Raw genomic sequence first — 16,187 nt, forward strand, 5'->3', positions numbered from 1 at the left:
AAGGCTACTACATGTAGTGCTTCGCTCCTTATCAGTCGCTTCCCTACGGTCTCCCTACTTTAGCTTTTTCAGTCGCTTCCGTTCTTTCTTAGCTAGTTACAGTTCGTTCTGTTTCATGCAAGGCTAATCAGAAACTAAGGCCGACCATAGGTGAGCTTTGCGAAATAGGTAAGATCGCTTAGCTATAGGTACTCGATAACTCAATTAACTAACTTACAGTAATTCACCCTACTAGCTAATCTTTCGTGTTGCTTACGGAATAATGCGTTCAGTCTCTAACTGTTTTTGGTTCATTCACTAGCTAAGACAAGGAACTCACCGACGCTTATGTCAATGTCATCGACGAACTCAATTTGGGTCTGTACCAGTTTCGGCTTAGGGAGCATTTTAGGAATTCCCGTAACTTAGTTCTTTGCTCTGATTCCCGATCCATGTGTCGAATAAGAACTAAAACAAGCTATAGGCTTGCTACGGCCGGTGACTCTGGAAATATTATGGTTCAATGATACGATACCAACCGTCGCCCTTGATAAACAAGCCTTCCACAATCTTTCCCGGGAGCCAACCAATCTTCTGTGAACGGTGTACCGGTTTCAAAGGAGCCATCGATACAATAGAAGGATGAGAAACGAACCATAAAGAGTGTTTCCCGAACTAGAGGGCGACCGAAGGGTGAACAAAGTGAACGAGTGCAACCAATGAAAGCCATCTGCTAGAGTCCATAAGTCTACCTAGGTAGATAGGACAAACCAATGCGTAAGTAACCAGGTCAATCCGGGTGATCCCGACTAGATGCAACTAGCATCATTAGAGTCAACTCGGACACCCACCAGCTGTTGCTAACCGTAAGGCCCGGGATAAGACAGCGAGGTCTTCGTCTTCTTCGTGAGCTGAACTGAGCCTATCTATTGAGGTTTTGAAAAACTTCGCTCTCATCCCTTGACTCGCTAGACTGCAAAGCTGGACCTCCCTTACTTACTGGCTTGACTGCATTGACTTACTGGATTGCCTTTAGTTACAGAAACCTTAGGCAAAGAGCTTTTCTGAGGTTGTCACATCAAACAAGAGCAAAAGTGCATTTCAAGGGCGGAAAATCGAAGATTCTAAGCTTGCGCCTCTTTTCATTCGACTCCTATTTTCTGGAAATAAGGAGTGCTACCGCACACATTTAGGGCACCCCTCATCGTCTGATTTTAGTATCGAGGAAGCACCCTTGACGATTTATGCCGCTGCATCTTTTGGTGAAAGAAGGTCTGCTATCACGGGATCTTCTGTTATCTCCCAATCTTCTGCTATCGCTTAATATCCATTACTATCAGAGGAAGACGGTATGGGTCTTTCCTTTAGGAATTTTTTCCTTTCTATAAGGTGTGCTTCTGCTAGAAGAATGTCTGGACTCACCATTTGAATGAAAGTCGGCCACGGCAAAGCACTTTTTTCTCCATCGGATGTTGCCACGGAATCGGGTTCTGTTTTCGAATCACTTTCTGCTGCTCAGTCAGAAGATGCTTTGGTAACCGATGTAGCTTGCTTCATCGGATGATGTGATAGTAGAGTCTGATACCGGGGAATCATCTTCCGTAGACGATCAAACTTCTTTCGCCGAAGATGAGACCTATAAGAGGCATCCTGAAACTGGAAGTCAGCCTCAAGAAGAGGAAGGCCTATCAAAGTCAGCTTAAATAGCTAGTCGGCTCGTATGCCCTTGTCTTTCTTGTCTTCCCTTCTGCAATGTAAAGAGTAGTCAACCACCTAAGGAATAGTTTGAGACTTTCACTTTCTACTTTCCCCACATTCGAGATCTAGAAGTGGAATCAATTCTTTGAAAGGGAGCCTCCTTGGCGAAGCCAGGCCAACAAGAAAAAGAAAGTATATGAATGGGGTCAACAATTAGTTGCAGATTCAACTGCCCTTTTTTGAGGTTCCCCTTTGTATTCAGCAAAATTGCCTTCTTGCTTTGAAGCTGACTTGGCAGAAATAGACTCTTCTTTTCTTTTGCCGCGAAGTCCGATTTTCTCTCCGATCGGTAACCGATTCTAGGAGTCGAAGAAAGTCTGAGCGCGGAACTGCTTTTCCTTGCTCAATCGAAGTCTATTGCCACTTCATCGGACGATGTGATAGCATAGTATGGCAACGTGGAGTCTTATTAAGTAGATGAGAGAACTCCCTTCACTTCACCGGAATCAGAATCATAAAAAGTAGATGAGACAAAGGACGCCATGGAGTCGGGGTCTGTAGATTATACCACTTTTGTGGCAAAATCGGAGTCTGCGGATGATACAACTTCCTTCACTGAGTCTTTATCTAGCACCGCAGATGAGAAAATGGCTTTCACTTCATCAGATGCTGAAGTTGAATTGCTTTCAGTTACTGAAACGTCTGCTATTGCCAAAGAGGATGGATGCCGTCCCCAATCAGTAATCGGTTCGATAATCTATCAAAAAGCTTTTTGTCTTCGTAGATGGTAGAAGGCGAGGAGACAAAAGGGAGTGAGTGATCTCAGAAATATTGAGTTATCGCCTCATCCAGATTCTATCATTGAGTTCTCTTTGGTTTTCTTCCTTTGCATGGCAGCTTTAGGAATCTCGATAGGCTATCCTTAAGTTACCACTCAGGGTAGATTTCAGTACTCATTGGAAAATTAGACAGATAAGATCTCTTTTCGTCCAGTAGGACTCCTTTTTACTGGGTGGGTCAGACCCTTCCCCGGTTCTTGCAATGGGTTAAGGATACCTATATTTTCATGAAAAATCAGCCGTAAATAAACTTCCATTTTTCCAACACTTTGAAAACGGATCGAATGTATCCTATGAAATAGATTGATCTCAAAATGAAAGGACACCCGCATCCTACTAAGACTATGACTGATCTATATCTCTGGCTGGGCATGGATTACCAATCCGAATACACAGCAGACAACCAAGTCACAAGCCTTATTAGAATATCTTTATATAATCTCTTTCTTTGGCGACAAATGAAAAAGGGATTGACAACCCTTGTAGCTCCCTCTTATCTATCCAACAAGGAATGAATTCCAGACTAGTGCCGCTTTCCCTGAATACAATCTGATGATAGTTTATTCCTACAATCTTACTGGACTTGTCAATGATTCTTATCTTGAATCTTAAAAGAAAAAAAGCATGGGACTTCCGAAAACCTCCTTTAGTAAAAGAAGCTCATATGCTTCGCAAATGGAATTCAAACAGGCAGAAGAGAGTCCAACCTCTGCTCGACCTACTATTTAGCGGATCTGGTAAGAGCAGTGCCCTTATTGAAAGGAGTAGCCGATAAAAAGTACTCTATGGTTCGTTGCCCAACAAAAGAATTCTTGAAAGATTGAACTAGGTCTCCCTGGTAGTCCAAAAGCAAGATTCGCATGAAAGGACAACCAAATTAACTGCTCAATCATTTGATTTCTAGGCACAAGCCTTGACTCTAACATCCATCAGACTTTGAAGCAGCAAAAAGAAAAGAAAGAGACTCATCAAGGCTATTCCACAAGACTAACATCCTAGTTTGTCGTCGAGGAAAGACGACTAGCTGATTTAGCTTCCTTTCCACTCACGTGGCAGCAACATCCGTGTATCTTAAAGTAGATTCAAGGTATCTTAAATCCTCTAGAACCGGAGAAGGCAAATCCTTTTTTCAAAGAAAAGACCAGACGCGAGGACTTCCTATTGATTTTCTGGGTTTAAGAAAGAAAAGAGGATTTTATACGATTTGTCTGTTTGAAGCACATCTGATTTTCCTGTGAAGAGTCAGCGCAGACGGCATTTATTCGAAACGAGGAGACTCGGTTGAGTCGGCTAACCAATAAGTAAAGGAGTTTTACCCTTCATCCGGATTTCCCCCCTTCTGATACTTTTCAACTCCCTTCACTTCAAAGTCAACTCTTTCCCTCGAGCTGAGCTAAGCGAGAAATCCGGAAGCTGGAGATTAGGCAAGAAAGAAGGTGACAGGTCTTTTGGCCAAGACTCTTGATGAAAGAAGGTATGAAACAAATTCAGCTTGGAGAAAGCGGGCAATTCGGAAGACTTGCTCGCTTCCTTAGGCTGATGCTAGAATAAGATCAGGAGACAGAAGATGTGAAGCAACATAAGCTGTATTTGTATTCCATACACATCCTTCGATTCTTTGATATAAGTTATATCGTATACATAATCTGAGCCCCATTAGATAGATTTGTCTTATTTACAGTAGAAAGCTGGGCAAAAGGCCTAGCTAATGATTATTAGATTATGTAAGGGCTACTCTTTTATTCCCAGTTCCATTACTGTTTCGGGAAAAGTCTTTTTCAGTCGAAGTCAGCTAACAGTTCACTCTTACGCTGAAGCTCCTGGCTAAGTTGCGGAGTCTGAAACTACAAGGGACGAATCCACTTAAACTAACTAAAAAACTCAAAAAAACAAGAATATAGCCGGAAACGCCAACAAAGAGCTCTAGCGGACGCCGCTGCTGGTCTTTTTTCTTTTCTCCCGGTAACGAAAAGCCAGAAGAAAGACCTCTGTTTCTTCCACGCTGACTTTGAGTTCTGGGAGATTCCTCTTCTCTTCGCTGACTATTCTAGTTTAGTAGACATTCCTCTCTAGCTTGGCTTGTCTCTAGGAAAAAAAACCCGAAACTCCTAGTGACTCTTGGCTCCAGTTATATATAGGTATAGACTTCCTCTTATTCTTTATTGCAATTGCTAACCTCAAGCAATTTTCTCTTTGAAAGCTTTCCCACTCTAAAGGCGTCAGCCTATATTAGAACTCTTTTTTTGACCCGTCCTTACCAGGATCGTTTTGGGCTTGAACTGTCGCCCATAGGATTTTCGCTATTAAGGAATAAGAAGCTGGTTGAGGGCACCTTCCTTTCCTTCTGGCTTGTTTTTCTTTCATAAAAGAGTGGATTAGCCTCAAATTCCATTTGATCTTGACTCGAATTTTGACCTTTGGTAGACTGCTAGCCAAAGCCAAATAGGGGGGGCGCTGTAACCTAGTTTTCCGATTTGGTTTATGAATTTCTTTCGCAAGTAAGAAAACATGAAAAACGAACTACCGCATCTCCGCTCCTTGCGTCGCTCCAATTTGGTTGGCTTTCGCAACTGCAGCACCTTACTAATAAAGGGCAATTGGCTTTCGCAACTTTCTAATTGAACTGAAAACGCGTTTCTTTCTATATTTAATTGCCCGGGAAAACGTGAGAAAATCAAGTAAAGAAGTACTTACTATAACTATATGCATTCATTTAGGCGTTCTTTAATCAAGTTTTTCAAGAGATGAGTGACTATACTATTAGATTAGAGAAAGAGAAAGAACTGAACTCAAACTCAAGGAAAGCCGCTGCTATTAAGGAGCGAATAAATAATAGCGCGCCGCGCGCTCTCTCAAAGCTGCTTATGCTGCTTTGAGTGAAGTTCTTTCTCTAATCTAATAGTATAATAGTAGTATTATTAAGTAGTACTACTACTTAATAATACTAGTACTACTACTTAATAATACTAGTACTACTATTATATACTTATACTATTCTTACTATTATTAGACTACTAAAACAACAAAGAAAAGAAAGAAAGATTAAATCTACTAATAAAATACTAATACTACCGCACTCACACAAACTACAACACCTACTTACTTACTATATTATATACTTACTACTAAATAAACTAAAACTACTACCTTCTTTCCTACTTATAGTAATAATACGACTAATTCAAATACTAAAACAACTACAAGCTTATAGAACATCGAGAGTCGCAAGTAGTTCGTATCGTGCTAGTTGTTATTAGCAGCAAAAAGTAGAGTTGAATGAAAAGGTGGGGTCCTTGAGTGAGTCAGTACATGGGTGGAGTCAGTATGCAGTAGGAGTTATTAGTAGTAGCTTGTATCCAATCTCTCCAGTAAGCACCAGAAGACAAAACGCCTGCTTCAGTTAGTCCGAAAGACAGCCAATCTTGTATAATAGAATATAATAGTATATGATCCTTCGTGACGGTCAACAAGGCTGCATTATAATAATAGTAGTAGCAGTGTTCCAGTACATCGACACAGGTGGCTTGCATGAGTGAGTGTTTCGTATAGTTTAAATAAAGAAAACCACGGTATCTTCATTTCCGACTACCCACATCTCATGACCAGAGTAGCATCCTTGCTGCAGCAACAACCACAACCACTAATCATCATTCTACTACCCTCGTTGTTGTAGTGCTTCTGCTGCTTCATCAACAACCTAGTGGGCAGAGAGCAGTTTCTTCTACTATTATTTTAGAATATATGTGAGACACCCCTGCTGCTTCTCTCCGTCCTTGAAAGATACATGTGTATTGTTGTTGTTCTTCTCTTCCTCCGCCAAGTCGTATTAGAGCAGCAGCACTCTCCTTCATGAGGTTCACTACTATAGTTAGCTACTGCTGAACCTAACCTCCACTTATCATCAGTAGAAGAGCAAAGCCTCCACCACTTCTTCATCATCCGTTAGACTGAACCTCATTATGCATCATAGTCGTTACGGAAGCAAAACACCCTCTCATGCTTGTGCTTCTCATATCCGGGTGCGAACAACTTGATGACAACAGTATCGATAGAGTTGGTGTGTTAGTGTGCACTTGGCATATTCTATAGTAGTATAGTGTGGGAGACAGATCGAAGGTAGGGTTTGGCACAACAGCTGTTTTTTCATATTTAATAGTAGTGAACGAGAAAGCAAAAAGAGGTGAGCTACTACTACATACATAATAGAAGACAAGTGCAGCCAATCGATGATATCTATACCTCCTCTGTACTCTAGAGACACGAAAGACACAACAACCAGCAGTGCAATCTTCTTCGTCTCGTTGGCTACTACACTAGTTAACTACCACTCTACTATTATTATGTAGTAAGTAGTAAGTTATGATAACACACAACGTAAACTATCCTTCTTTTTAGTAGTTAACGTAGTAGTAGTTTCTTCCCATACCCAACCTAAAGTCTTAGTTCCTCTTAGGACCGATGGCAGACTCCCCAGCAACAACCCAGTCTTACTTCGCGTTGCTGCATGCCGATCGATGTGCAGTCACATACATATTCTGTATGAAGTAAGCTAACGACTACTAAAAAGCTAACGTTGGTACCGATGCGGACAACAAGTGTGAGCAACTTGGAAAGAAAGGGCTAGACACATATATTGAATTATTATATACATAGAAGAAGAACGAAGGTTGCAAGAGCTTACAGATCCACGCCTAGAGCTTGCGTCTCTCATACTTCTTACTTATTACTTCTTACGGATACCTCCACTACTACGGAGGGAAGCAGCAGAGAACTACTACCTACGCATCGCTCCCTATCTCGTACTTCGATTGATACTACGACACATACGAAGAAATACTATTATACTCCCTTCACAGGCCTCCACTGAGCTGCTGCTCATAGTATATAGACAACATGATGAATGACTACTCCGAGAAGCTTACGTAACCTCTCTACGTATAGCACTAGTAGCTAGCCCCCCTTCTTCCTTGTGTTGAAAAAGACAAAAACTAGTAGATCAACGGACCCTCCCGGCTTCAAAGTAATCTCGTATGTTGACTGGACTACTATTGACGACTAGAGGCTGCTTTCGAGGCTTCCATGATGTAATAGCTACGACTGATCGACTGTTGTTCTCGTTACTTACTATTAATTCAATAATATAGAGGTTTACTACCCTTCTTTCTGTCCTCTCCCATCCACTATACTACTAACTAATGAATCACACTCATGGAACTACTGCTCCGGGTAACCCGCCCTCTATCATATCGACTTAGTGAGCTCCCATGGATACCCCATGCAAACGTGATCCCATACAGAATACGGCAAACGGTTCGATAGATAGCATAGTTTCGATGACTAGCCTAAGGTTTCATGAACGTAGTACTTACTACTATCTTCTATACGCCATAGCCAACAACTGAACGACTACTAGAGATCCTCCGTGCACCACTATACTACTAACTACACTTGCTTTTTACGTAATCCACTAAAGGTGAAAAACCAACCTAACTAACTGAAGGACTAGAGAGCGGCAACCCTTCCCACTCTATCAAATCCAATACAGTATGGTGCGCTAGAGAGTAGGGCTTATAGCAGCAGTTCGAGTAAAGCGTATACGACTCAGATGTTCGAATGCATCCCGGTCAGTGAGAAAAAGTGCTCTGGCCCTGTCAACACTGATAAAGCAGCAATATCAAGCCAGTTCACTACTAGTCTCGCTTAGAAGGCTCACACACCCCACCTAGTTCACGTTCCCAACAACAAACCTCATGGGAAGAAGTAAGTAATAATCTATATATTGCAGTACGGCCGAAAGAGAGAACGACAGAGCTTGTTTCACTTGTACTACTACTTAGTTAGAGAGACTAGAAGCCACAAAGCTGAGTCATACTACTAACACTACTTACTAGCTTCTTTTGTTGACTTTGATTAGGCTTAACGAACTCATGCCCCTCTCTCTCTCTCTCATCCCCAGCGTCCAAAACCTCATCGTCTGGTTCCAAGCCCCCCAGGTCATTGGCACATCTAGAGACACGAAATAAAGTAGGGTTCGTGGTTCATCCGACAGAGTTATAATAGTTGTTCACGTTCTTACCTCGATCTCGTCTCTTCTGGCCAAACTGACTGAACGTGGTGGTGGAAATTTCTTTATCTGGGTGTTTGGGACTGCTAAAACAAAAACTGAGTCATACTACATTACTTACTTACTGACTTACTTTTACTTAGAAAAGGGCTACCTGCGGAACAGCTATGAGCACAGACAGATAGGACTCGCTGCTTCTTTCTACTTCTTACTTACTACTTATATATAAATAATAAGGGCGGGATCCACTTTATTTGGTTGAATCGATACGAGGCCCACTAAGTCCGGTTAGGCTGTTCTCGTCCACTATACCCAGTTGCAAGTCTAGTATAACCAGCATAAGCTCCCCATCTCTCCTCTTGAGGGCACTCCCCATCATATATATAATAATGGTAGCGAGTAGGAAGAAAACAGTCCAACCTCGGCTCGGGTGGGGGAAGAAGGTACTTTCTTCGTGTCCTTGTAGCAGGTCAGTAGTTAGTAGTTAAAAAGCTGTTATCTCAATAGAAAGAACTAGAAGAAGAGGAGGTTGCGCCCATGTCGTGAGTTTAAGGTAAACAACAAAAAACTACTTTACTGGTAGTTGTGGCTTCGCTTTCTATTTGGCTGGTGGGGCTATTCTAGTGTAGCAGTACCAAAAGCTCTCTAGTAGTTAGTATACAGCAGCAGGGTGGAGGAGTCAGCTCTTCTGGTAGTGGGTTCCATAGGAGTGCTTTCCTCATTCTCGTAGTATTGGCAGTATCGGATACTAGTCAACAAGGGGGCTTACGATTCTAGTAGTGGGTGTGTTGTTGGATGGGAGGAGCTGCTCTCGTACTGGTGAGCGTGCATGCTTCGTTTAAAATTCAATCGGTTGTTGGGTGGCTTCTTCTCCCATCCACTATACTACTATTATTATACTACTACTCTATATAAACTTGCTTGGAGGGGTGATCCGGTGTATAGCAGCACTATATGAGGTTGAGGAAGGTTAGTAGCTATTTCTTATTAGTAGTAGAGTGGCTAACTTCTTGAAGAGAACAGCAAAGAGAGGAGCTCAGAGGTAGTACGACGAAGAGAGAGCAACCAACTACTACGACTACGGTCATACTCATAAGTGCTACTCACTTCTTCTCTTGTTCGGAAGCTGCAACAAAGAAGGAAGAAGTTATAAATTAGTCTATCTATGGGGACAGCAACGAGAAGGTATCTAACATTCTACGTCAGTCGATGATGTAGTAAACAGTAACGCAGACAGACAGTTTCGTCGAGAGACAACTAACTAAGAAGAAGGACGAGTGCAGGAGGTTGTTCTTTGCTGCTATGCTTCCTTCATCCAAAGCCGCTTCACTACTACTACTTACTACTTAACTTATTACTTCAACTTCAACCTCTATTTCTTCCTATAAGAACTACTACCTTACTGAACTACATGCTACTACTGGCTGCTTTCATCCTCCAATCATGAGCTATGCGTCACTATAGCAACTTCAACTACCCACATCCTCCTTATATAGTTGTTAGACTCTCTCCCCGGCCCGTAATCAATAAAACCGTTGTTCCTATATTTTACTCTCTACTATATCCTCCTCATATCAGACTCTGCATCAAAACTAACCCACTCTTTCTTCTTTTTTTGTTGTTGGAGTAGTTTGGAGCCGTGACTCTACTTTCATCATAATAATATAATAGTAGTGGAGCAACACCTGTCGTACCTTATTTATGGTGGTTGACTCTAAACTGAGACCCATGGAGTAGTAAGTAGTATATAGTACCTATAGTTTGAGTGAAGCGACTAAGCTGTGGTGGGAGGTTTAGTTGGAATGGTGGAATGGTTGCTTGTCTTCCGATAGGGTGAGAGAATGGAAAGAGCAGAGCTAGTAGCGTAGAACTGATCTCATTAGCTTGCTCTCTTTTTGTTGAAACACAATCGTAGTGAAGCAAGTGCAGCTACTGTAGACTAGAACGAAGTTGGAGCTACTACACTACAGTGGTTACACTCATATTTCATCAGTCATCAACTAGTGGGAGGGGGTTAGTTAGGGGCAAGTGAAAATGCATGCTTGTGTATGCGCTTCTCTTTCTGTTGTATGATGCCGGCACAAAGAAAAACTTACTTACTAGGATATAGGAGTTTACTGATCTCATAGTATTCTATTATTATATAGAGTAGTAGGTAGAGAGAAAGCTGCCCTTCCTCAAGGGAAAGGCTTGCTTGATGCTCCCCCAGGGCTCCCCAAGAATAAGTTTTAGATGCTTCCTCATCGACGTAGTTCTCTGTCCGGTGTGCTTCTTGTCTCCTTGCTTCCGGGTGACACAACGAATGAGAATAGCTCTAACCCAACTCTCTATACTAATCCTCTACTTACTAGCTATCCAGTTGCTGCTTCTAGGGATGCCGGGAAACGAACAACACGACGACGAGTCAACTCTTCTATTATACTATACATGTATAAGGTTGGAACGGACTACAAACAAAACACCAACACCAGAATACCTCATGCTCGGATCTGCCCACTTTACTATTAGACTCTCTTCCTCCATAAAGGCCGCTGAATTTGCTTACCCCATTCTGTGTTTTCTCGTGTAGCACTCTTCTCTCTTCTATATGGGATAGTGGCACCCTATGCGCTCTGTGTCCTCATCATACGGAGAAGAGAAACACCCTCTCTATGAATCCCATTACCACCGAGACACTAGCTTCAGATGAGATCGGTACTTTATTATTATTCCCTATTGCTAAACGAGAGAGTCCGGGCTAGATCCCCATCTGGCATACTTGTAGCATCACAACAGTAGTACATCGACACAACCAGCTTAGAGACTCGTTCGGAGTAAAGGTTATTTATTATTATGGTAAGGCCACTTACAAGTGGTTGGATACTAAGGGTGCAGAATGGATGATGGGGAGTGCTGCTCATACTACTAATAAACGAAGTAAGAAGACTCATTCGATATAAGTGCCATTGTCCCGGGAATGGAGGTATTTAGTGGAAGCGGGTATGGAGGGCAGAACGAAACACTAGATGGTGGATCCTTAGACTAGAGATGGAAGACTGACCTGACTACTCTACTGCTCCCGGGGACTGCGAAGTAACTCCCACTACTCGTGTATGCCCCACTTCTGATTCCCCATCGTGTTTACTCTTGCCTTCGGACAAGTTAGCTATACACTACTACTACGTATACAACTACCCGGTTCACTCTCAAACACCATGAACGATGCCACACTACTTATACTACTTATACTACTACTAATAATAAGAATTATACTACGACTCAAACTAGTACTTATTTAAACTAGTACTACGACTCAAACTAGTACTACTACTAGTACTAATACTAAAACAACTAAAACGACTATTATAACTAACTAACCCATTCGACTACGAATATCTTAATATAGCTTCTGTAACGACTACTAAAAGAAGACCATACTTTTTTACTTATACACCACTACATCATTCTACTGCTGTTTCAAACCTTGCAACCGATCATATGTGACCTCCGGTACTTTACTTGTTATAGCTGTGCGAGTACGAGATGATGCTACAATGAGATGTTTGACCATCAGTAAGTACTACTAATAAGAAGAAGTGATCTACTGAAAGCTTGAGCCTCTTTTTACTTATACACGAGAAATAAGCCAGTGTGGTTCCTTCTAGTTGTTTCATGACTCCAAGAGAGCAGACTAAGAGGTGCTGCTACTACTACCTGTTGTACTATTATATAGGTTGTTGTGCTATTCTACTACTAATATGCATACGAAACAAAGAAAGCATATCCTTTTCTCTTTGACTCTATGAAACTTCCCGCCTTTAATACTACTATTATTATAGGAGGTTTAGTATACTCTTAAGCTAATAGCTTGAACTGGCGGCTTCTTCAGACTCGAATGCTACACCAACACTAGTCTATATCCTCTAGGTCCAGTACTACTATTTATAAAGGTGGTTGCTCCAGTCGTTCCACCCATCTCTCATACATAATAATAGTAGTGTATCGAACTAACTTCCTGTTGTTCCTTGTTGTGGTGACCTCCACCGAGTCACGGATGAGACAACAACCTAGATAAGTACTGAGTTCATAGAACTCACTCTCGAACGAAGCATGAGATATATACAAAAACTAACTACTCAACCTCTGAAACTAGTAGCATCGTCAAGGGGAGTGAAGCAAGAAGTAAGAAGAGAGAGGGTTGTTGTTGTGGTTGTTCAATGAGGCATACAGTTTAATAATTAGGTAGTGTAAGAAAGAAGATCAGTTGCTAACTAAACAATATCCATCTTTTCTCTTCTCATCGATATCTTGAAGTTGTGGAAAAGAGAGTGTGATTCGAGACTAACCAACAACCCCATCATCAATAACTACTCTCCAGATGACAACAACGACTACTACATTGTGGATCCTTTCTCTAGGTTGTTGGAGGATCTGTGCCAAGGTAAAAGAGTACACGGTAACAAGATGAAGAAGCATACAACGAGTCATGCTTGAAACCAACTACTACTACGATAGGGCTAGCTACATGTGGGGATCACCATCCTTATTAGTAGGACTCTTGCTTGTGGTACCATCTATCTATTATTAGTAGTGCCCTTGTGCTACTAGAGACAACTTGACTGCATGGTTGCATCAGACCGGGGGGGAGCAGCTATATGACTAGTAGATCGAAGGCTGTTCCTCATGAGCTACTCTGCGCTGGTAGAGCATCCCTATAGCCAACTCCGTAAAAGATACTCACATCTCGGAGAGAGCAACAAGAGAAACAAGCTAGTCGTTCAGTGAGTGTAGTATTAGTATTAGTAGTTCGTAGTAGTAGTAGTCGTAACAAGTCAACAACCCCCTCTTTATCCTTATTATGCCTGCGGGTGCAGAGAGAAAGGGACAGAGCAGCAGATGATGACGTATGACAAGGACTCTCTTACTGGTGGGCTGTCGTAGTGTATCTTTTATACTGACAGAACGAATCGAATGGGGAGGAGCTTCCAATGCAGTAACAACTCATGCTCATTGCTCTAGTCAGGTAGTAGGTATGAGAGTGGAGCTACCAAGGATGCTCTAACCCACTACCCAAACCACAAGCACTCACACAACGCAGGCACTCCGTCATGTTCTCTACTACTATATTATATTATATTAGATAGCTGAATGATGGAGGTTAGAGAGCGCTAACTTCAACTAGACAGGAAACAAGGATGGTAGAAGAAACAACCGAATACTACCTACAACACATCCACTAGTTATACTGACTCACATGGAACAACAAACATCCAGTAGTTGTTTATTCTACTACTGATGAACCTCCTTCATGAGTGTGTCATTCCGTACCGCATCTCGACCAAGCAGCAGAGCCGTCATAGAGCTGCTCTCTGGCCCTCCGTGAGACAACTGTGAAAGTTTCTACTCACTCAGTCTATGTTGTTGTATTATAGGTGGAGTGCAACACAACGAAGCACACTAACACATCGATGCAGGTTGCAGCCAGTGTAGCATCCGAGCAACCAGAAGACTAGCACGACTACACTTGCATTCTGCTCTCACGACTCAAACTACTATTATAGAGTCTGCCCATAATTCTTGTGATGCTAACGGCAGGAGAACTATAGCACTATGGACGAGGGTGGGTGTGGCTGCAAGAAGATACGAACAAGAGCACTCTCTATAAACTTGGAGAACTGCGATACTGCTTGTTGCTAGTACACTTTTGTTGGCTGCTAGTGGGTGCAAGACTTTATTTAGCTTTGCGACTATCGTTTGTGGTGAGGGGCAATGAATCGCTATGAGTTAGTTAGTAGTAGGTAGTTGTATACGTTTTAGTACTAGTAGTAGTTGTGGGCTGCTGCTGCTTCTTCCTGCTACACGACTATAATGATGCTTGTCCTTGTTGGAGGTTGGTTATACCATGATGGGTGGCTTCTCTCATCATCCCATCCTATCTCATCATCATAAATCTACTATACCAGTGTCCACAACTGACGGAACTGGCTGCTGCTTCCACTCTGATTGATGAAGGTAGTAACCCATGATGCAGGTGACTCTCTTTCTCTTTGTGTCTGTCTCTCTGCAGTACTACTATTATCTATTATTATAGGCTACCACCTTTGGCTGCTCCACTGCGAAGCAACATAGGACGGGTTACGCTGCACTCTCGACTACCTTCCAATGCCTTTGCCTCTCTCCCCTTCTACTACCTCATCATTCGCTACTGCTCTGCTGCCTCAACCTCATCCTCTCATGCCTGCTCTGCCACTACTCTTCTATTATAATAGCTTACTGACTCACCTTTCTTCCTGTCTTAGCGGAGGGGAGAGGTAGAGAGGATAGAATGAGGAACTGTTGTCCCTTATGAAGCAATGCCCCTAACCTTCTTCTCTAGTGTGAGTCTATCTAGTTACTCCATCTTGGTTTCACAGTGTGTGGGTCTGATGGGAGGGCTTCTTATTAGTAGTGTAGGACCAGCGAAACTGCTATCCGTTACTAATTAAACTAATACTAAAACAACTACCTCAAACTACTACTACTTATTATACTAACTAACCCTTGCTTCTCTTACTACCTACTAGCTATAGGACTAACTACATCCTAGTTCCCCTACCGGTTGTGTTGTTCCTCTTTCTGTTTTCTCTGCTTGTTTCTCTTTCCCTATCCACTGATCACAGAACCACTGACTACTAGTTTTGCTATGAGATAGAGGCTCACAACGAACATAACGCAAGTAGTGTAGCTCCTCCAGTTGTTCCCTCTACTATACTACTAAAACTACTACTAGTACTACTAAAACGTATACGACTACTGATCTTCATCCATTCGTTTCCCTATGCTCTCTCATTCGTTTATAGCAGCACGATAATAGCATAACATCGAAACAAGTGTGATGCACTGTGTAATCTCTCGGTAGCATCATGACGTCCTCGGATTGCTTCTTCCTCCTGCTGCTCTCATAGATCTAATCGTTCAGTCGTAAGAGGAGAGAAAATAAACAACTAACTCTATAATAATATTTGTGTTCCCGTCTTAGCGCATCTAAGTAACCTTACTACTCCATCATCATATATTAAATTAGATGGCTTTCTTTACTAACTACGTTTAGAACAAAGATATATAGCCGGATGCGAAGACGGGAACAAAACAACGTTGGTGGTTTCGATCTCTTAAGACTCTGCTCGATGGAGGAAGAGTATATATATAGTAGTCTCTTGCTTGAGCCTTTGCTACTCTCACTGGAGGAACAAACCTCTCTAGCAAGATGGGACTAGTCATGTTAGTTAGCTAAGGTGGGGCAGTGTGACTCGTAGGTACTTTCATATCATATCCATTCGTCCCTGCCTCGAGAAAAAAACCACTATCGATACCTTGACTCTCTGACCCCATTCGAAGAAGCATCACACTGTAGTCATGAGTCGTTGTGAACTACTACTCTTATCTCTCCTACCCTCCACCTGTCCACAACCCAAGTATGCCTTTCACCTCCGGCTAACCCTTCCTTAAGCTCTACCCCTCTCTTCCACTTGTAGTTCACAGGACAGAGTGCTATGTGATTAGTCTCTCAGTGTGCAGAGGTGCGCGTATAGTGCTTGTAGTCTAGTCGATGAAGTAGCTTTTGCAGCGTACTACCGCTCTTCTTGAAA

At 42.2% G+C, this 16,187-nt stretch overlaps 1 protein-coding gene across 1 annotated transcript in view; it reads left to right on the forward strand.

Moving 5' to 3' along the window:
- Positions 1 to 11,750, forward strand: part of LOC148779498 (NADH dehydrogenase [ubiquinone] iron-sulfur protein 2) — a 15,327-nt gene extending 3,577 nt beyond the window's left edge. The window contains exon 3 of the mRNA XM_088854247.1: positions 1 to 11,750. This exon is cut by the window's left edge and continues 643 nt beyond it. The gene's annotated coding sequence lies outside the window, so the exon portion shown is untranslated.
- Positions 11,751 to 16,187: the final 4,437 nt, after the last annotated feature.

This window comes from Amborella trichopoda, chromosome 12 (genome assembly GCF_054954075.1).
Source record: "Amborella trichopoda isolate Santa Cruz 75 chromosome 12, AtrichopodaSantaCruz75HAP2 v2.0, whole genome shotgun sequence".
Taxonomy (NCBI): Eukaryota; Viridiplantae; Streptophyta; class Magnoliopsida; order Amborellales; family Amborellaceae; genus Amborella; species Amborella trichopoda.